This window comes from Staurois parvus, unplaced genomic scaffold (genome assembly GCF_062004578.1).
Source record: "Staurois parvus isolate SC_StPar_1 unplaced genomic scaffold, SC_StPar_1.0 ptg000947l, whole genome shotgun sequence".
NCBI classification, from domain to species: domain Eukaryota; kingdom Metazoa; phylum Chordata; class Amphibia; order Anura; family Ranidae; genus Staurois; species Staurois parvus.
The window spans coordinates 576,223-598,312 of record NW_028318743.1 but is presented as its reverse complement, the minus strand read 5'-3'; the positions used below and the strand labels follow the sequence as shown (position 1 = coordinate 598,312).

The following is a 22,090-nucleotide window of genomic DNA, read 5'->3' as shown; positions in this document are numbered from 1 at the left end:
CCCGGACAGGGTCAATGATGAGAACTGCAAGCTGGCAGAGGAGACAAGAGAAGCCAGCTGTGCTGCAGGGGAAACTGTTGAGGGATTAGTTTTGCCCCCTCCCCTTTCTGATTATTGATTAATAAATATCCATAGAAGAAAAAAAAATTATAAAAAATATATATATAAATATAGTTAAATGATAAAAGGTTATTATAGGTAAGGGAACGGGACTGACCTGGAGTTGAACATAGAATACGACTAGCGCTAAGACTCAAATAGGAATCCTATAATGATACTAGATCTAAGCTATAGGCAAGGCTGGTGCTTCCACTAGGCAAACTAGGCAGCCATCTGGGGCGCACTGCCACCTAGGGGTGCCTGGGCACAGCACAGGCCGACACTCTCTCTGTGTGGGATGCCACCACATCATGAATGGTCCTTCAGCTGAGAGGAGGGGTAGCAGAGGGGAGGAAGAATGGACAGAGGAAAATGCCTGGTGTCTGGGGCCAGTGTAGCAGCTGAACTGCCACTCCTTCCAGTGTTCCTCTCAGACTCAGTCTCTAACTGCAAGCCGGCTGGTGGCTGCTGATCACTGTGGAGTTCCAGCCCTTCTCTTCCCATTCATCAGTGGAGGTGAAGCTGTGCCTGTGGATGATGGTAATGTCTGACTCTGATGTCTTTGTGTGAGTGTGATCCGGCATGCTGGACATCTATCACATGTACAATGTGTCAGTGAGTGACGACATCAACACAATCCCACAGCCTGCTCTTCTAGTGCCTGCTAGGCCTGCTGATCTGTGTCAGTATTGGTGGTGGTGTGTTGTGTCGGATCTGTCACTGTGTGGAATCGCTCAGTTCAGGTGTTCTCTCTGTGTGTGTGAGGGGGCTGGGCTGCCTGCTGTCACAGCACTTTATCTTCTCCCATTGCATCATCCTCCACTCACTGCCACCCTGCCACTGCCAGCCACAGATACAGTTCGTCTGTTACACTGATTTTGTCTTTAATATTGCTGCTGATGGCAACTTATGGCAGCTTATTTTTGCAAATTGAAAGAAATTTAACAGTTTCATTGTTTTATTGATTTAATATTTTCTACTGTTTTTTTAAATTTTTGGGGTTTTTTTAGGTGGGGGAGGGGGGGCAAGTAACTGGTCTTGCTTAGGGCGCAAAATAGTTTAGCATGGGCCTTGGCTATAGGTGATAGAAAATGAGAGTCATTAGCAAGATCAGTTGGTAGATGGTTAAATAGAAGTGGTTCAGCAGTGATACACTGATTTGTAGAGGGAAATGAGTCTGTAATGGGTGATGACAGTGTAAAGGGGGAGAAGGAGCAACGTTGCACTGAATAGGGGAATGAGAGATTTGTAGCAGTTAACTGAAGGGGGAACCAGCAGGCCCAGACTGGAACAAAAAAATAGGCTTGGGCATTTTGGACTGAGCAACCACAAGCCCAGGGACCCTTTACTTGGAGCCCGGTGGCAGAAAACCAGGGCCTGGTCACCCTGGTAATTCCGCCACTAGTGTCAGTAGGTTTTTATTTTTATTTAAATTTTATACAAATTTATATTTTATTATTTTTTTACATTACATTTTCACATTATAAGAAAGAAAGAAAGAGAGAGAGAAGGAAGGAGGGAGAGAAGGAAGAAGGGAGAAAAGGAAAGAGGGAAAGAAAAAAGGAGGGAGAGAAGGAAATAAATAAGGAAGGAGGGAAAGAAAAAAGGAGGGAAAGAGGGAAAGAAAAAATGAGGGAAAGAGGGAAAGAAAAAAGGAGGGAAAGAGGGAAAGAAAAAAGGAGGGAAAGAGGGAAAGAAAAAAGGAGGGAAAGAGAGAGAGAAAGAAAAAAGGAGGGAAAGAGGGAAAGAAAGAGAGAGAGAAAGAGAGAAAGAAAGAGAGGGAGAGAGAGAAAGAGAGAAAGAAAGAAACAGGAAGAGAGATAGAGAGAGAGAAAAAAGAAAGAAAGAAAGAAAGAAAGAGAGAGAGAGAGAGAAAGAAAGAAAGAAAGAAAGAAAGAAAGAAAGAAAGAAAGAAAGAAAGAAAGAAAGAAAGAAAGAAAGAAAGAAAGAGAGGGAGAGAGAGAAAGAGAGAAAGAACGAAACAGGGAGAGAGGGAGAGAGAGAGAGAGAGAGATGGAAACAGGAAGAGAGAGAAAGAAAGAAAGAAAGAAAGAAAGAAAGAAAGAAAGAAAGAAAGAAAGAAAGAAAGAAAGATGGAAACAGGAAGAGAGAGAGAAAGAAAGAAAGAAAGAAAGAAAGAAAGAAAGATGGAAACAGGAAGAGAGAGAGAGAGAGAGAAAGAAAAAGAAAGAAAGAAAGAAAGAAAGAGAAAGAAAGAAAGAAAGAAAGAAAGAAAGAAAGGAGAAACAAATGGGGGAGTGGCCGTGGGGGGAGTATACAGGAGCCCATGGCAGCAGGAGATGAATAGGAGGGGCGGCACATAGAGGAACCAAGAAATGCTTTGTCCGGTTACTCTATGTGCCGCCCAGCCTGCCCTTCTATCCTGGTGGCCCCTGGTCCACTGGTCCAATGCCCGGTGTGCCCTATGGCCAGTCCGGGCCTCGGAACCAGACTAGGAGACAGGAGTGGGAAGCCCAGCTACAGAAACACTGAGCCCTGCTAGATGAGATAAAGGACATCTATGGCTGGGACTGTGTCAGGGAAGGGGGGAGAGCAGTAAAGAATATACAGGCTGGGCCGATGGAGGAACAGGATGGAGATCAGATGGGAGTAGGAGTACAAGAGGTACTCGAGTGAAGGACTGAGACTGCAGGGAGACCAACCTGGGCACAATCAATGGGACTGAGAAGAGAGAAAGACTGGAGCGAAATTTCAGGGATGAGAGGCGGTATATGACAGGGAGATGGAGTAGGGCAAGAATCTGGAGGGGGGTGAGAAACAAACTTACCGAGATAAATAAAAAGGAATGCAGGGAAGCAGAGCTAACATCAGAGAGCTGAGCCGTGCTGCGAGAGAATGACAGGAGGCTACGGATCAGCTGCACATTTAGCAGAAAGGCAAAGTGAGACAGATGCTTGTCAGTCCCCCTGCTGAACTTATAGGGCCTGAGCCCAGCACAGTGGTACCCCCTTATCAGTGGCTCTGGTTGAGTTTAAGCTACTTCTCCACATAACTACGGCCACCAAACAATCCATAACAAAGGCTTGGAAGACTAACTCAACATTTCTGCTTTTCCTTTGCGCCACTTTTTGCCCACCTTAGAGTCTGGTCCCCACTTGGACCCTCGGGACTCCCCTTACACTCCCCTTCCTCTTCCCTCTTTTCAAACCACCTAGACATAGGGGTTGCTTTACTAACAGCAATTGGACTGTGCACTTTGCAAGGTGCAGTTGCACTCTGCAGATGCGGTTGCTCCAAAGCTTAGTAAATGAGCATCATGTGCAAGCAAAAATGCAGTTGTTTATTTTCCTTGCATGTGATTGGGTATTCTTAGCAAAGGGAAGCTTTACTTCATTTACTAAGCTTTGGGGCAACTGCTCTTGCAGAGTGCAACTGTATTTTGCAAAGTGCGCAGTCTATTTTCCTTTAGTAAATCAACTCCATAGTCTCTTGAAAGCTTTCATTCTACAGGCTTGAATTCTCACCACTCAGTAAGAAGCATTGCTTGATGTACACTGCTCAAAAATTGAAAGGAACACTTTGAAATCACATCAGATTTCAGGAAAAATATCATGCTGGATATCTATACTGATATGGACTGGGTAATGTGTTAGGAATGAAAGGATGCCCCATCATTGGATGGAAATGAAAATTATCAACCTATAGAGGACTGAATTCAAAGACACCTCAAAAATCAAAGTGAAGAAATGATGCAGCAGGCTAATCCATCTTGCTGAAATTTCATTGCAGCAACGCAAAATGGTCCTCAGTAGTTTGTATGACCCCCACGTGCTTGTATGCATGCCTGACAACGTCCGGGGGAGGCTCCTAATGAGACCACGGATGGTGTCCTGGGGGATTTCCTCCCAGATCTGGACCAGGGCATCACTGAGCTCTTGGACAGTCTGAGGTGCAACCTGGTGGTGTTGGATGGACAAAAACATGATATCCCAGAGGTGTTCTATTGGATTTAAGTCAGATGAGAGTGGGGGCCATTCAATGGTATCAATTCCTTCATCCTCCAGGAACTGCCAGAATACTCTTGCCACATGAGGCGTCATGCACCAGGAGGAACCCAGGACCCACTGCACCAGCGTAGGGTCTGACAATGGGTCCAAGGATATCATCCCGATACCTAATGGCAGTCAGGGTGCCATTGTCTAGCCTATAGAGGTCTGTGTGTCCCTCCATGGTTATGCCTCCCCAGACCATCACTGACCCCCCACCAAAACGGTCATGCTAAATGATGTTACAGGCAGCATAACATTCTCCACAGCTTCTCAAGACCTTTTCACGTCTGTCACATGTGCTCAGGGGGAACCTGCTCTCATCTGTGAAAAGCACAGGGTGCCAGTGGTGGACCTGCTAATTCTGGTGTTCAATGACAAATGCCAATCGAGCTCTATGGTGCCGGGCAGTGAGCACAGGGCCCACTAGAGGATGTTGGGCCTTCAGGCCACCCTCATGAAATCTGTGTCTGATTGTTTGGTCAGAGACAGTCACACCAGTGGCCTGCTGGAGGTCATTTTGTAGGGAGTGCTCATCCTGTTCCTCCTTGCACAAAGGAGCAGATACCAGTCCTGCTGATGTCTGACGACTTCTAGAGTAACTGCCTGTCACTTGGAATCTTCTTCATGCTCCATGCTTTTCCATGCTCTTCAGACTGTGCTGGGAGACACAGAAAACCTTCTGGCAATAGCACCTATTGATGTGCCATCCTGTAGGAGTTGGACTGCCTGTGTAACCTCTGTAGGGTCCAGGTATAGCCTCATGCTACCAGTAGTGACACTGACCCTAGCCAAATTCAAAACTAGTGAAAAACAGTCAGAAAAGATGAGTAGAGAAAACAATGTCAGTGGCCTCCACCTGTAGAACCATTCCTGTTTTGGGGGTCATCTCATTGTTGCCCATCTAGTGCACCTGTTGTTAATTTCAATAACACCAAAGCAGCTGAAACTGATTAACAACCCCCTCTGCTACTTACCTGACCAGATCAATATCTCGGGCGTTTCATTGACTTGATACTATACTCTGATTAAAAAGTCTTCCTTTAATTTTTTTGAGCAGTGTACTTTGTTAGCCAGTAGCACCAATTTGTTGTGTTGATTCTGAACCATGTTTCTGTACGTAGCCGAGTTTGTCTTTCTTTGCCGTAAATCAATCTACGTACGTAAATCAATCTATACGAAAAGAGTGCAAAACAATCAGTCTTATATAAAAGGTTCTCATGGTGAAAACAGTGAAAATGGATTCCTCCAACACCAAGTGATAAAACATCTGAGAATGCGCCATCACTGCCACCATGGAAAAATACGCCTCTTACCAGAAGATGAGACCCTTTATTATATTGCCCCCCAACATTAGGTAACTGAAAATGGAGCCCCAGAAATTGGGACACACTGCTCTTCAGACCAACTCTCTAATGTCCACAAAACACGACATAATTCTGTATAAAAGATCTGGGATTATTTAAGAAACAAACTTACAGGTGAACAGCAAACAGAAAGCTCATCGTATTGTGCTGCTCTACATACATGTGCCGTGATGTCAGATCGTAAGCCCCGCCCTATGCTTTCATCACAACCGACATCATCATAGGAAAGAGGAGACGGGGAAAAGTTCTAAATTAAAGCTTTTCTTATTCCCCGCCCCCTTGTGTAAATAATATAAATATTACAAATATACAGCTTGGAGGGAAAGTCCTTAGGAAAAAATTCCTGCTGTGCTAGATGCTAACTGAAGAAATATTTTACATTAAAAATTTGATTTACAAAACTAATATTTAATTTAATAAAGCAAATAAATATGTTAAAACTGGATGACTTGATCTGTAAAATGCATTTTTTGGGGTAGATCATGGGACACATAACAGCCTTATTAATCTGTATTCATAGGGTTATGTGCCACCTAAAGGTGATTGGGCACTGAAAGAAAAACAGGAGATCTCCCCTTTATAACCCCTCATATAAAGTGAGGGTCTCGGTTTTGTAGCAAGCCATAAACCATAGAGGAGAGGGACCTCTTTGTCCTTTGGTTTACTCCAAGAAATGGATTTTCCAGGTACATCAGAAATCTATTTTTCTTTATTTCTACATCCTGGGACACAGTGCAGCCATATTCATTCTTACTCGTAGGGATGTTCCAAAGCACTGAATGAGAAGAGGACAATACAGCAACAAGCCCACAGGCCCCAAACAATTAAACCAGAATAGGCTAGAACCTCATACAGCTGCCTGCAATACGCTGTGACCAAGGCAGCATCCAAGCAGTAGAAAACTTTGTAAAAATACAACCCAAAGACCAAGTAGCAGCTTACAGCTTGAGCTACCGAAGTCTGATGAATAGCCCAGGAGGTACCTACACTCCTCCTCCAAAAAATGGTGGAGCTTCCCCTTTGGACCATAAGCTTGAGAATAAGCTGACAGATCCATCCAAGGATGGAAGCTATGATATGGAAGCTGTTTAACCTTTTCTTGGGCCTTCAAGAAGCACAAAGAGGAAATCCAACTGATGAATAGAACAGTCAACCTCAGTTAATCCTGACAACCCAAACCACGTTCAAGATGGGAATAGCCTTGTCCCCCAGCAACTGAGGCTTAGGACAGGAGCGGAAAACCATGTCCTGGTAGTGACTGAACAAATAAAAAACTGCCCTAGACAAAAAAAAAGGATGGCTGAGGCTATAAAATCAATTTGTCCTGGTGGAGCACCAGGGACAGCTCTTAACAGGAAGGGCAGACAATTCTGAGAAAGTGAAAGTCTAGCACTGACAAGGTATAAAGTAAAATTGCACTATTTTATTCATTATCCAAAAGACATAAAAAGAATCCATCCGGTGTAAATTATTTACACATTTCAGTCCCACAAACTCTTGTACTTAGTCATAATAAAAGCAGTTCATAACAGAACTGCTGGATATAATCAGGGGTTCAACAAAAAATGGAAACACTACATGATTTGCAGGTGTGAAAATTACATGTTTCACGTTGAAAGCAGAATTGATGTAACATTCTTGTGCTTTCACTGTGTGATGAGAAACCTAATTAATTGGCAGGAAGCCTCACTTTCCTCATTCATTGCTTGCACTGCTAGTAATACAGAGCCATGTCAGAGCTTACTGAGCTTCAGAGAGGGCAAAATGTTGGTGTCGCTTAGCTGGTGAATGAGGAAAGTGAGGCTTCCCACCTTTTAGCTAGGTGTCTCATCACACAGTGGAAGCAAAAGAACATTACATTACTTCCACGCAAAACATGCTGTCATTTTCACATCTGTAAATCATGTAGTGTTTCCATTTTTTTGTCCTGTGATAACAGGGTGGAGATCGCAGAGTAAAGGAAATCAGTAACAGGTGGTGATTACCTCTCTCTGCGGCTTCCTCCCCATAGCTGCTAGATAACTCAAATGTTATTGAGAAGCTGACACAGTGTAGCAGAATAATAGAAAATGTATCTTATCAAGATTAGGTGTCAACATACAGTGACCACACATATATAAAGAAATAAGAGGAGAAAAAGAAGAAAAAAATGGAAAAATATAATAAATTTAAGTAACAAAGTTTTAAAATGGTTTTGCAGAGGGAATGAGAAGACATCAAAAAACCAAAATCAGATAAAATACATGACTGACTGACAGAAGGACTAAGGAATATCCCAGATATTGCATGGGAATTCTGCAATACAAAAGGAACCACATTGAAGTCCCACATAACCAGCAAAGATAAGTGATGGAACAATATGATTGATTCCCTTCACAAAAGCTCACACCAGGGAGTGTGAAATAATGGCTTTCTGAAAGAACATCAAGGCTAAAGCTTGATCCTCAATCGTACTCAAGGCCAGTCCCTGGTCAACTCAGAGTTGGAGAAATGTCAAGAATCGGTCCACATTGTACGCACATAATACTCACGAGGATGAATTTCCAAGCCTCACACCATGCAAATAAGACTTAAATAAGTCATCTTCCTAACCTTCAGCTTGGTAGTAAAGACTGAACTGAACAACTGAACCGAAGGTCTCCCTCAGAAGCAAACTATCTAGGTGTCCTATAACAGGGATACCTTGGAAATACAAGAGCTCCAGCCAGGCTCTTGAGAGCAGTGAACTGGTCAAATGCAATGCCATCTATTGAAAATGATGGTCCTTCACCACCACCAAAGAACCTCTGGTAAGGTGGTAAGTTTGGGACATGTAGGAATGCATCCCTTATGCCCACTGATGCCAAGAATCCCCCTGATTGGAGAGAGAGAGGTCCAAGATGGGTGAAATTCGCCTTTCAGTTTTAGAATTGTATAAAGGCTAGAGCAGAACTTTTCTTTCTTTAGAAACATAATATGAACTCACTGAGAAGGAGGATGATCAAGAGCTTGCACAAGAGACAAATATCTTTTGCAGATTCAAAAAATATTTAAAAGCGTGAATTGTGTAGGAAGAAAGCTCTGAAATTGCAGCTTGTAGCCCAGAGCCAATGTACAGCAAACTCACTTGTCCTCTATGCCCCCTCCCTCCAACTTTGCTAGCTGGGAGGCCCAGGGCCTCTTATGGAACTCAAACTGAGTTTTCAACCTAAAAGTCACAGCCAGAGAGTAATGAAAGGAATACCATGTGGAGGAAGACACAGAAGGAGTTGCAAATCTTTGAGTCACATGCTACTGTTACATTTCCTTACTTTCCAAAATGTAACAGAAAACTGCATACCGCCTGAATACCTCTGGACATAAAACCAGTTCAGGCCCAAACAAACATTCCCCATTATTAATTCCCCAGGGATAAATAGACAGCAGCTTCTTTGCTAGGTAACTCTGCAGACCACAATCTTGGCCAGATACTTCTGGGCATGCAATTATGAAAATGCTGCTGTATATACAATAGTCCAAAAGGATCAAATTGTTGGCTGGAAAACTTCAAGGCCTTCACAGTGAAGGGGGACATGAAAGAAATCTTAAGACATTCTCTCAACTCGGTATCACTGCTCAAGGCATCCAACCCTCTGGTGAAGCTTCACCTTAAGGTTTTGGCAGACTCTGCTAGCCACAACTGCCAGCTGAAAGGCTGCACCCATCAAGGTAAAAGACAGTTTCAGCAAAGTCTGTAGATGTTTGTATCATTATGGTACTTAAGGATGTCAGCATCCATAAGTACTGTAATGGTTATCCACCGGTCACATAAGACTTTCACTTAGACAAGAGATTGTTGCATCTACAGAGGGCATATACCACTACATATTGAATTCATTCTCCAGTGAGTATTGCTGGGCAAATCTCTTCAGTGGAATGAACACATTGTCAGATGAACCCAGCTCACATAAAAACTTCCTTGAGGTGAGAATGAACAGGGAACTATGAGGACCTTGTTGTGCCTGTTATGACCCAGGGGTGGAACGTTCTGAGAAGAGAAGTGATAACTTAATATCCGTGCATGCCACATCCTCAAGAAATTGCCTGAGTCTGGCAAACAGTCCTTGCAAAACTGAATCTTCTGCCTTCATATCCTCAGGTATGCTGTAGTCCATTTCAGTGTCATCACCCGCAAGTTCTTCCTCCCCTAAAATATGCAAGGAGGGAATGAAAAGCCTAATTTCAAAAGCATAATGGTTCCTGTAGCATTCCTGCTAATGCAGGCAAAAACTCTTCTTTTGTTACAAGGAAACTGGAGGAAAGGTGCCCCTGAGGTAGCGTAAGTACCTGATAAGAGGAGGCAGCCAAAACTGCAAGGCACACATTGACCCCCCTTGGGAACAGTACTGAGGGGTGACAGCTAGGTTCTTTCCTACCTGACTGAGGTATTGGGGACCCATCCCCCTGTGTCCCCACCTCTCTGCCATCTATGAAACACATGGCCTGCTTACACCACAAATGGAACAATCCTAGTAAGTTGAGAGTACGCTGTGCAACCACCAACAGCGCACAGGTTACTCTAGAAGACTGACGCCAGCATCCCCACCATCTTCCACAGGTGTGCTCACATGACCCTGGAGGCTCAATGAGGATAGGAGTGTCAAGAATAAACATTGCTTCAAATGTATCCATACTTTGGAATAACAGTGTTAATTGGGGAGTGCCACTTCCATAGTTGAAGCCACTGCAGTCTTTTCTGTGCCACCAGGATATCCTGATGCTGTTACAAAGCAGGCAGTATTGTTGCTGCCATAACGCCCCACTCCTGTAATGGCACCCGGAGGCACCCTTCTCAGCACTGCCACTGAAACATGGTGATGGAGCGGCTTGGAAATCAGCCAGGATTCCTTAATTCCTCCTCATTGTGGTGCTGTCACATCCTGGAGGGAGCGCAGTGCAGGCCAGGCAGCCTGGCCAAAAGCAGTGACACCAGATGATACCACATCAGCAGCCACTTCTCCAACAATAAACATACAAAACAAGTAAAAACAGCAAATGATCCATCTGGGTTAATTCCCTAACCCTACTGTTCATGTACCAGAGGGCAGAGGGTAGGGGAAAGGGGCAAACTAGCCAATTACCAACAGGGCTTCAAGGGGCTACCAGTCCACCCTTCCTAGGGGAAGGGATCCAATTTTCACCCCTTATGATGAGCCTTAAGGAACTTTATCTCCCATGCTAGGATTCATTATTCTGGACCTGTATAGCACCCTACTGGACCACACTTTGGCAATAAATCAATGTGCAAGGTTCCATAAACTCAAGGTCCTCTGTCAATAGGCAACATTACGGGCTGTCCTCACATCTTGTCCTCTCCATCCAGTGCAGGGGTCCGGGTAGCATTCTCCTGAGTGATGATAACTGTAGGAATTAATCCCTATATGACAATTTTTCACATCCCAGTTGGAACTGTTGAGAATCTGGTAATATCGTGCAGAGAGCTACACAGCAGAGACCATCAACTTCTGACAATGGCAAAAAAAACGCAAACTCCTTCTTGTATGGAAAGGGTTATATAGGAAGGGACTTCCTGTTATGTTGCCAGTGTCCAATCCCCTGTAAGTGGTGTATAACCCTATGAGTAGGGATTATTATGGCTGCTATGTGTCCCATAATGTACGATAAAGAAAAATAGTTTTATTGTTAAAAAATTACCACTGATTGAGAAATATTAACAGGATGCTATAAATGATAATACCCTAAAAAAAATTATACATCCATTAAAAATACTCTTGCTATTTAGAAGAACAGAAGCAGAAAATGAAGCTTATATTAGGTGATTGTAAACCTGTCGTCCAATTGTTATGAAAAATACAGTCATCGAGGTTTATGTTTATCTATTATGTGGGGTCGTCAGGTCATCACGTTGCATTTTGCACACATGCTAATGATGTTAGTGAATGTGATGTACATAAAGCGTGAATGACATCTACATGATGATGTCATCGTGTGAGATATGTGTAACATACGTAAAGATGTTATATAAGAGCACCAAAAGGAAGTGGACCCAAAAAAGACCTATAAAAAGCAGTCATCCTAAATGTCAGTGGTCGCTATTATTTGTGTGTATGTGAGGGGTAATCACATTTTTGGAGTATGTTTATGGGAATATAGAAGCACTTTTTGTAACTTCAGAGGAAGCCAATAGACAGCGATGCAAATTGTTCATGTTGGATGAAGGATTATCAGTTGGGATGATAATACCAATGTTAAGGAACTTACTTCATGCTTCAATGTGCAATCATGTGATAAAATGGCTTTGGGGGAAAAGGTAAGATATTTTAGAGGATATTCAATTTTGGGAGAGATGTTTCTTCATGGGTTAATTGCTTGTTTTGTCCAGGGGTGCAAGTAAAATCTATACTTACCTGATCCTTCGATCCTCTGGAAAACAGTGCTTCCCCATGTCCAGCGGTGGACTGTTCCTGGCGTCCTCACATCCAGAGCTGGTCTATAGGCATGAAGATGTCAGGGACTGTACATTCACAAGACTGCTAGCTTGTGGAGGGGTGCAGAAGCAGTGGGTTCCAGTCTTGTGCTAGTAGGGTTGGCGGATTAAGTAAGTATATCTCTGCAATGCCTTAGACAAAAACTAGCAGTTTTCCACACTGCACGGGAAAATAAGAATTTTACCTGGAGCTATTCTTTTTGGCAAGGTTCACATTTGCAGGCTGGTTGTGAGTGAAGGAAATGCATCTGTTCCTGCACCCGCAACCACCTTCAGCCAAATTGCGCTGCTCTTGCAAGACACGCTGGGCTAATATTAATTCTGAATGGCATCCCCACACATTTCAGTCCACAGTGCATTTGCGGGACCGGGAGCAGGAACCAGAGGGAAACCGCATGGTCAAAAAGACAACCAACCCCAGGAGTCCAATGTTGAGGAATGGCCTCAGCCGCCATTCTGGCCACGCCCTCTGACACGCTTCACTCTGCCCACCAGGGGCTTGGTCACAGAGGTTTGCTGCTGCTGTTTCCTGTTGAGATTGAGAAGATGGACTGATGTGTCCTGTAGTCCATCACTGCCACTTAGGATACCGGAGGACCACCAAGAATAGACCCTTCCACTTTGGACTCTCACCTTTTGTTTTGTTACAGCCTTATTCCAAAATGGATTAAACTCATTTTTTTTCCTCAACATTCTACAAACAATACCTAATAATGACATTGTGAAAGAAGTTCTTTTTGAAATCTTTGCAATTTATTAAAAATGTTAAATTAAAGCTGAAATTAAAGTATTCATATAAATTGTTCAATACTTTGTTGAGGCCCCTTTAGCACCAATTCCAGCCTCAAGTCATTTGGAGTATGATGCTACAAGCTCGGCACTCCTATTTTTGGGCAATTTCTCCCATTCTTCTTTGCAGTACCTCTCAAGCTCCATCAGGTTGGATGGGGGGGTGTCGGTGCGCAGCCATTTTCAGATCTTTCCAGAGATGTTCAACCGGGTTCAAGTCTGGGCTCTGGCTGGGCCACTCCAGGACATTCGCAGAGTCAGCCCATAGCCACTCCTTTGTTATGTGGGCTGTGTGCTTAGGGTCCTTGTCCTGGTGTAAGATGAACCGTCGCCCCCGTCTAAGGTCCAGAGCGCTCTTGAAAAGGTTTTCATCAAAGTTGTCTCTGTACATTGCTGCATTCATCTTTCCTTCAATCCTGACTAGTCTCCCAGTTCCTGCCACTGAAAAACATCCCCACAGCATGATGCTGCCACCACCATGCTTCACTGTAGGGATGGTATTGGCCAGGCGGTGAGCAGTGCCTGGTTTCACATAACAAAATGTGGCAAAAGTTACAAAACCTGTAAGTCCCTGTGTGTAGGGCTATGGGACTACACTTTATAGCTTCATTACTACATGCAGTATCAGCTCATCTCTAAGTCGGAGGACGGCCTTAATGTTGAACTGTTCACATGACCGCAGTTCCTGCCTGGTATTGGTGAGCGGGCAAAAATACCCTTAGTGCATGGGCACATAGGCCCCGCTAGTACTACTGTCAGGGATGCGGGTGTGACCAGAGGTGTGTGGACTGACACAGGGAAATGTAGGCTTCAGATATAGTAAATAATATAATTTATTAAGACCAACAATACAAACGCAGTGCAAAACTAAACATAATACAGTGCAAACAAACTGAACCAAACCTCCAACAGATAACAAACATACGATACAAGAGTAGTCAGGCAGGCCGGGTCGGTAGCAAACGGGCAAACGGAGTACCAGGAGCAGGCGGGAGAGTGGTCAGGACTAGCCGAGGTCAGTACAGGCAGAGTTCAGGCAGCGTCAGGACAGCAGAAACAGAATCAGGAAACCAGGGCCAAGCAAACAGTACAACAAGGCACAGACTGCAGGTCTGGCCATCCCTTAAATACACCACCTGCAATCAGCCCCATGTGATGGCTAATTGCCGAAGTGAGCCTCTGGTTGTTGAGAGCACCCGCTGGCCAGCCCTGGTACTGCAGCCCACAAGGCAGGTGAGTCCCACCACTATTGGCAAGTCCATTCCTGACAACTACTTAGTATGAGTGTGATCAATGCATCCCTCTGCTCAAGGAGGTCATTATTTAGGCAGAGTCTGGATGTGTCCTCAATGTCACAAATGTTATAATGGAGCACTGATAGAAAAATGTTAGAGGCAATATTTGTACTATGTACATTACCCAACCTGGACCCCTGCACCATGTACATTACATACGGTACTTCAGAAATACCCGTAGCATAAAGAAAGGAAAAGAAATAGCGCAGGGCAGGCATCACTAGGCCTAGAGTGGTAAGGAAGACAGTAAAGGGTTAAGGATAGCACGAGGTGGGGTTGTATGGGATGGCTGGGACCTGATTGGTAGCTGGGGGGTGTAGGTGGGGTCTGCTACACCTTGGGGTGGGGGGTTTGGGGAGGGCCGTCAGTCAGTGTGAGACGTGAGAAGAGAGAGCTTCGAGAGCTTCCAGCTGCAGTGTGCCCTGTGATCGGCTGCCTTCCCTGGGGATACTGTGAGTGGTCAGTGGCTGCCGTTATGGAGGGTTTACTGGCCCAGCTGCTGCTTCCCGAGGGGCGGACTGACTGCAGAGCTGGGTCTGTGCTTTGCTGAAGGACCCTGGCTTGTCACCAGCGGCAGGGGGGCGGGAGTGCCCACGCGCTCGAAAGTCTCAGCCTCCGGAGTGCTTTAGCCCGGGCTCCTCCCCCAGAGCTCGGTGCCACATCGGGAGCCCCGCTCGGGACCCTCCGGCCCCGCTAGCAGGGCGCTCTCCTGCCTCTGCTTGCGGGGAGGCCGGGAGGAATCCCCGTCCACGGCGGAGCTCGGCGGGCGTGGTCACATATGGAGGAAGTCCCTCCCCCCGCCCGCATGGCAGAGAGGTCGGCATGGCAACGGCTCCTCTTCTGACAAAGCGCCTGTCAGGGAGGGGGCCCAGCGTGGGAGGCGTACCACTGCGGCCGCTGGCCTGTCTCCTACTGCGGCCGGCGGTCCCTCTGGGAGGCCTGGAGCGGCGGCTCCGAAGAAGTGCAGAGGGAAGAGCAGCGCTGGGTGGAGAGCTGCTGGGAGCGCTGCAGGAAGGAGTCCTGGGATGTCGGTGGGCGTGTCTGGTGCCGGGAGGCGGAGTCGGGAGCAGCACACCTGCGGGACCCATGGCTTATGGGACTGGGAGGCCATTCGGCCGTCGAGGTGATGAAGACCAGTCCAAGGGAGAGCTGTCGGAACCCGATGTGGGGGCGATGGCCGGCCGCTCGGCGACAGTGGAGTCTGGACGTGCGGCTGATGGGACCTCTCCTAGGCAGCCTGGTGAGCTACCTGTTTCTGGGTCTTCTGTCTCTTTTTCTTCTGCTCTCCGGGACTTGTTGGGGGAAGGTCGGGCCGCCCCTCTGCGGTGGCGGACGTCGGCGTTTCCCTGTCGGGTATTGATGCGGGTCTAGGCGATTTGCTTTCTGGCCTGAGGGACTTGCTGCGGCGACTTGAGCAGGGTGGTAGTGGGGGCTCTGGGCCTGCGTCTGCGTGGCTCCCGCCTGATGGTGGGGATGTGTTCGGGGTCCAGGGCGGGACATTGTGGAACTGCGGGGCCCGGTGGTTTCTTCTCCTCCGGGTTCTGGGCCAGGGGTGGTTGCGGCGGAGGCTGGTGCTCTTGGCTCTGCGGGCCCCTCCACGGTTTTGGGTGAGGGTGAGGGGGTTTTGGGGCCTGTCAGACTCCGCTATGTGTGAAGTGTATGTGTGCTTCGAGGGCCCGTTAGAGGTGCACTTACATCCGGATGTCTTGGAAAAGATTTGGAAAGGTGAGTATGTCAAGATCTAAACACTCTTGCCTTTGGAGTGTTTTCCTTTCGATGGGTCGCGGGTGGAAGAGGGCAGGCGGGAGGAATCTGAGAAGTGTTTTCGGTTTATCCCATGTACCTTTGCTAATTGGTTGCAGGCATTTGCGATTATGGCTAGTGTCATTGGGGAGAAGGCCCCTGAGCATTGCTCAGCACTCTTCTGTTACCTTGACGCTATTAGCGAGGCTCACAGGGTTTATGGGGTACCACCTGGCTCCAGTATGATGAACAGTTTTGGCAGCGTAGGGCTGTTCGCCCGTCTTTGCGGTGGGACCATAAGGACATTGGCCTTTGGATGCGGCTTATGACTCCAGCACGGACCCCTGGTCAGTTTTTTCAGGGCGGGGCCGGTGGTTCATTCTCCCCGGGACAATTGGTCGTAAAGTGTAGGGGTTTCTTCTGGCAGTTCCAAGAGGGTGCCTGTAGTTTTGGAGGGTCCTGCCGTTTTAAACACAAATGTTCTGGTTGCGGTGGTTCCCATTCCTTGTCGCACTGTCTCAAGCGGGGTAGAGGCCTTTCCGGAGAGCATGCGGGTAAGAGGGACGACGCCGGTGTGGGTGGAAAGGATGCAGCCTTTCCTAAATAGATACCCTGATCAGGCGGCCGCCTCGCTGCTGGCGGCGGGGTTTTCTGAGGGTTTCCACATCCCGTGTAATTTGGCTTCGATTCCTCCCTTAGCTCGGAACTTACAGTCGCCCTTGCAGCATGCAGAGGTGGCTTCGGCTAAGTTGCGTAAGGAAGTGGGGTTGGGACGCATGGGCGGCCCGTTTTCTTGTGCTCCGTTTTCGGATCTGGTTGTTTCTCCCTTGGGAGTTGTGCCCAAGAAGGAGCCCAATGCGTTTCGGTTAATTCACCATCTTTCCTTCCCGAGAGGGGGGTTGGTGATCGACGCTATCGATCCACAGTCGTGTACTGTGTCTTATACGTCTTTTAATGCAGCGGTTTTCTGGGTCCGTCGGTATGGGCGCGGGGCGCTCAAGGCCAAATCGGATATTGAGTCAGCTTTTCGGCTGTTGCCGGTACATCCGGACAGCTTTCGTTACTTGGGTTGTCATTGGCAGGGCTCGTTTTATGTTGATCGGTGCCTTCCCATGGGGTGTTATATACCCTGCGCTTTGTTCGAGACTTTCAGTTTGTTCGTTGAGTGGGTGGTGCGGAATGTCTCAGGGGTGGATTCTGTCATCCATTATTTGGATGATTTTCTTTGTCTGGGTCCGCCAGCTTCCAATGTGTGTGCGGTTTTGCTGGCCACTTTGCAACACGTTGCAGAACGTTTCGGGATTTCTCTGGCTTTGGAGAAGACGGAGGGCCCGACTTCGGTGATGACTTTCCTGGGCATTGTTTTGGATTCAGGCGCGATGGAGTGCCGTCTGCCTGAAGACAAGCTGTTGGCCCTCCAGGTTGAAATTCGTGGGGTCTTGGGCAAGCATAAGATTCAGCTGCGGGCCTTGCAGTCATTGTTGGGCAAGCTTAACTTTGCTTGTCGTATCCTGCCGATGGGCCGGGTGTTCTGCTGCCGGTTGTCGGCGGCGACTTCAGGGGTTACCTCCCCTTTACATTTTATTCACTTGACTCGGGAGCATCGGGAGGACTTGCAAATTTGGCACAGTTTTTTGGATTCTTTTAATGGGCGGGCTCTGTGGATGTCTGGTCCAGTGAGAAATTTTGACCTGGAGTTTTTCACAGATGCGGCGGGTTCCGCGGGATATGGGGCCTTTTTCCAGGGTCGGTGGAGTGCGACTCCGTGGCCTGCTTCCTGGAGGGAGGCGGGTTTTCTTTGCAACTTGGTGCTGTTGGAACTTTTTCTGGTGGTGTTGGCGGCTGAAGTTTGGGGGGAGTGTTTTCAGAATTTAAAGGTTTGTTTTCACTGTGATAATTTGGGGGTGGTTCAGGTCATCAATTGGGTCTCTGCTTCTTTGCGGCCAGTGGTTGGCTTGCTTCGCCATTTAGCGTTGCGTTGCGTTCAGCTGAATGTTTTTTCTCCATGCTGTGCATCTCCCTGGGGTCGATAACACTCTGGCTGGCGCTTTGTCACATTTTCAGTGGGACAAATTCCGAGAGTTGGCACCAGCGGTGGAGAAACGCGGGGTTCCTTGTCCCGACTGGCTGTGGGAGATTGCCTTGGGGTCGTCGCGGGCTGGATCCAGCGTTCGGTGAGTGAGGCGACGTGGTCTGCGTACTCCAAGGTCAGGCAGGAGTGGCTGGAACTGCTGCAACGGGTCGGCATTGATCCGTGGGGGCCTGAGGTGGGACGGGCGGTGTTGTACTTTTTGGCAAGAAACTTTGAGCGGGGGGTGTCGGCTGCTGCGGTGGATCACGGGTTGGCTGGTCTGGCCTTTTTTTTTAAGTTACAAGGATGTTGGGATTTCACAAAGGATTTTTGGGTTCAAAAGGCCCTTCAGGGTTACCGTAGGGCTCATCGGTGCAGGGATTCGTGCCGGCCAGTGTCCTTTGAGTTATTGGGGACTTTGTTCGAGCAACTGCAGTCTTTGTGTTCTTCGGCCTATGAGGTGTGCTTGTTTCGGGCGGCCTTTGCGGTGGCCTTTTTTGGGGTGTTGCAGATCGGTGAGCTTGTTAGTCCGTCCAAATTGGTTCTTGGGGGGTTATTTGTGGACGAGGTTGCCTGCTCTGGTGAGTGGGTGGAGGTGCTCGTCCATCGGTCTAAGACAGACCAATTGGGTCGTGGTGCGAGGGTGCAGTTTTTTGCTCTTCCTTTTTGCGGTTCGAGATTTTTTATCCCGCCGTCCGGTGGGGAAGGGGTCATTTTCCGTGCATGCTGATGGGTCCCCTTGTCTCGCTTTCAATTTGTGGCAGTTTTTCGACGGTGTTTAACGGCGGCTGGCTTGGATACGTCATTGTATGCCTCACATTCGTTTTGTATCGGGGCTGCTACGGAGGCTGCCCGGTGGGGTTTGTCAGATGCTGTGGTGAAACGTATTGGTAGGTGGGATTCGCAGAGATTTCGCCTGTACGTTTATCCGCATTTGTTGGGGGACTAGGTGGTGGGTCCCGTGTTTTGTTTTTCCCTGGGCTGGGTGGAGTTTTCTATTCTGTCTCTTTGGTGTATTGTTTGGTTGTATTGGTTTCTTTTCAGGTGGAGCAGTGTGCCTGGTGTGGCTCCTGGGTTACTCCTATGTGTTTTGGGGGCTGATGTGCGGCCTAATGGCAGGCAGCTGGGGTTGTCTAGGCAGGAAGCTTGTGTCCGCTGGATTGGTGTGCCGGGTATGTTGGGTCACGTGCTCCCTGAGGTGCAGCGTTTTGCTCGCTTGGATAGGCCACTGGATGTTCTTTTGCTTCATGCAGGTGGCAACGATTTGGGGGTTAGGTCCATGCAGGAGCTGGTGCGGGATGTCAAGTTGGACTTTCTTTGGTTGCGAAGGGAGTATCCGGATATGGTGGTTATGTGGTCTGACATGGTCGCTCGCACTTCTTGGCGTTTGGCGAAGTTGGTGGAGTGGCTTAACAAGGCCCATATGAAAGTCAACAATGAGGTGGGGCGATTCTTTATCTACAATGGGGGGCTGGTGGTCCAGCATTTGGAGTTGGAGGTGCATACTTCGGAGTGATGGGGTACATTTGAACGCTGTGGGGACGGATTTATGGTCCCTGGGTCTACAGGATGGAGTACAGCGGGCCGTTCGGGTGTGGCGTGGCACGCATGGGTAAGGGCTTACCCAGCGTGCTGTGGCGGTTGTTGGTCTTTTGAGGTGGTACTTATTTTGGAAGGTACAAATAATGGTGTGGGACCCATCGGTGGTATGGTGTGCAAAGGGGCATTCCAGTTAATTGAAGTTTAACTGGAAGGTGGTGGTGCTGCACTGCGGATGGTATGGTTGTCTCCGAGCCGGTGTGTTGCGACTGGAGGCCTAAGGTAATATGGTTTACGCAGGTGCATTTCGGCTCGGTTTGGGTGCCTTCGAAGACCAACAACTCTATTTGTTTCTGTTTTAAGGAATGTTTTTGTGTATTTAAAGTTGATTTGTTAATATAAGGCCATGTTGGCCATTTTTACTCCAATTGGTGTTATGTTTTCTGTAATATAATTCGTAAAGGGGATTGGTATGGAAGGGTGAAATGGTGATGTAGTGGGTCTGGATTAGCCTATCTCTTGTGCACTAGTCATGACTCCTGCACCCTCTATGTAGGCTCAATTACTAAACCCCTCCCACTATTAGCCCAATTCTGCTACACCTACTAATCGATGAGGTGTACTATGGTCCCACCCCCCAATCCACCCCTATTCTCAGGAATTCTGAAGTTCACAGGTATGCTGATCATGGTAACATTAGATGATATGCAAACCACCAGTTCTGGACCTAAAGTGACCCCATCTCAGGGCAAAATGTATGTCTTATAGATTCACCGGGGTATTGTTAACAAAGACAAACAAAACATGCCGACAGGACTGATGTCAGGACAGTAATGTGTTATACCCTATGTTCCTTACCCAGGATAACAAACGTAGATTCATTATCTGCAAAAGTGTAAGAGGAAAGTGTTAGAGAATCGTACAATAAGATCTACAATTCAGTTATTTTATTACACAATTGTTTTCATTTATTATTATTTTACCTTCTTCTATCCATGTTAATCATTGTTATTTGAAACTTCAAGAGTAATGAACAGTAAATTGATTGATCAGTATAGAGAACGCTTCTCCCAATCCTGTCCATAATAACATGACAGGTCCTCTTACCCCAATCCTGTCCATAATAACATGACAGGTCCTCTTACCCCCAATCCTGTCCATAATAACATGACAGGTCCTCTTACCTCAATCCTGTCCATAATAACATGACAGGTCTTCTTACCCCAATCCTGTCCATAATAACATGACAGGTCTTCTTACCCCTATCCTGTCCATAATAACATGACAGGTCCTCTTACCCCAATCCTGTCCATAATAACATGACAGGTCCTCTTATCCCGATCCTGTCCATAATAACATAACAGGTGCTCTTACCCCAATCCTGTCCATAATAACATGACAGGTCCTCTGACAACACAGAGTTCTGTACAGAGGGAGCCATCTGCCAGTTTCTCATCCCTGCTTTGCTGAAAGATCTTTTAGTATAGGCAGCACACTGTACAGACATTACGTATAGTTAGGCACACATTTAACCCCTTGATCACCCTGGATGTTAACCCCTTCCTTGCCGGTGTCATTAGTGCAGTGACAGTGTATAGTATTATCATGAGTGACGTTGGATTCACTTTGGGAGACATTTTTTTAATTTTTATTTTTAATAAAGGACTTGTCAAATACTGCCTCCTGTCATTTTTACACTTTTTTTAGTGAATGGGTAGCATAGTCATTCACATGGGGGGGGGGGGGCTGGGATCTGAGGGTCCCCTTGTTAAAGAGGGCTTCCAGATTCTGATAAGCCCCTTGCCCACAAACTCCCACAGCCACAGCCCAGGGTTGTGGGAAATAGTCCCTTGTACCCATCGACAAGCAGCACACCCCCCTATTTGAGGGCATGTGGCTTGGTATGGTTCAGAAGGGGGGGACACTCGCTCTCCCCCCCCCCTTTTCCTGACCTGTCAGGCAGGATGCTTGGATAAGGGTCTGGTATGGATTCTGGGGGGGACCCTCACGCCATTTTTTTTTAAATTATTGCATGGGGGTTCCCCTCAAAATCCATACCAGACTTGAAGGGCTTGGTATGGATGGGAGGGGGGACCCCACGTCATTTTTAAAAAAAAAAATTTAATTGTCGGGCAAACCAGATCAATTCATTTAAATTCAGCTGTCAGCGGGGAACCCCACTGACAGATGAAACATGAATGAATCTCTACTAAAATACCACATGACTTAATATCATAACTCCTGTGGTATTGTAGTAACTGAGCGTATCTTATCGCATACTCAGATGCAGTAAGTTCAGTAAATTCTTCATGTTTGAAGTTCGCGGTCAAACATTCTGTAGGTTTGAATGTTCGACCGTGAACCAAACAGGGGGGTGTTCGGCCCATCACTAATTGTTGTACATCAGCTTCCCTTCTTCAGGGTGAAATACATTGGAGGTCTCGGTTGATTTACTGAAAATGTTAATTCTCCTACGCTAGTTCTGACCTTCGGACTTCCTCCAACACTGACTTAGAACAAACATGTCACAAGTTTATAGTAAGGACAAAAGTCCTGATCTGGAAACTGTTCAGGGTCCGTGGAGGAGGGTCAGCCTGGTAAGAAGAATATGCAAAAGAAAGGCCATTAATGCCCCTTGCTCCAGGTCTCCTCTGGATGGTGTAGACCAGGGGCGGACTGACAACTTATGGGGCCCCCGGGCAATAGGGGATCAT

At 47.0% G+C, this 22,090-nt stretch overlaps 1 pseudogene across 1 annotated transcript in view; it reads right to left on the bottom strand.

Moving 5' to 3' along the window:
• The window catches only part of LOC149441790 (proteinase-activated receptor 1-like), a 45,401-nt pseudogene that overhangs the window by 7,043 nt on the left and 16,268 nt on the right, over positions 1–22,090 (bottom strand). The window contains exon 5 of the transcript XR_016307296.1: positions 20,235–20,261. The product of XR_016307296.1 is annotated as a proteinase-activated receptor 1-like (transcript). The remainder of the gene's footprint in view (positions 1–20,234; positions 20,262–22,090) is intronic.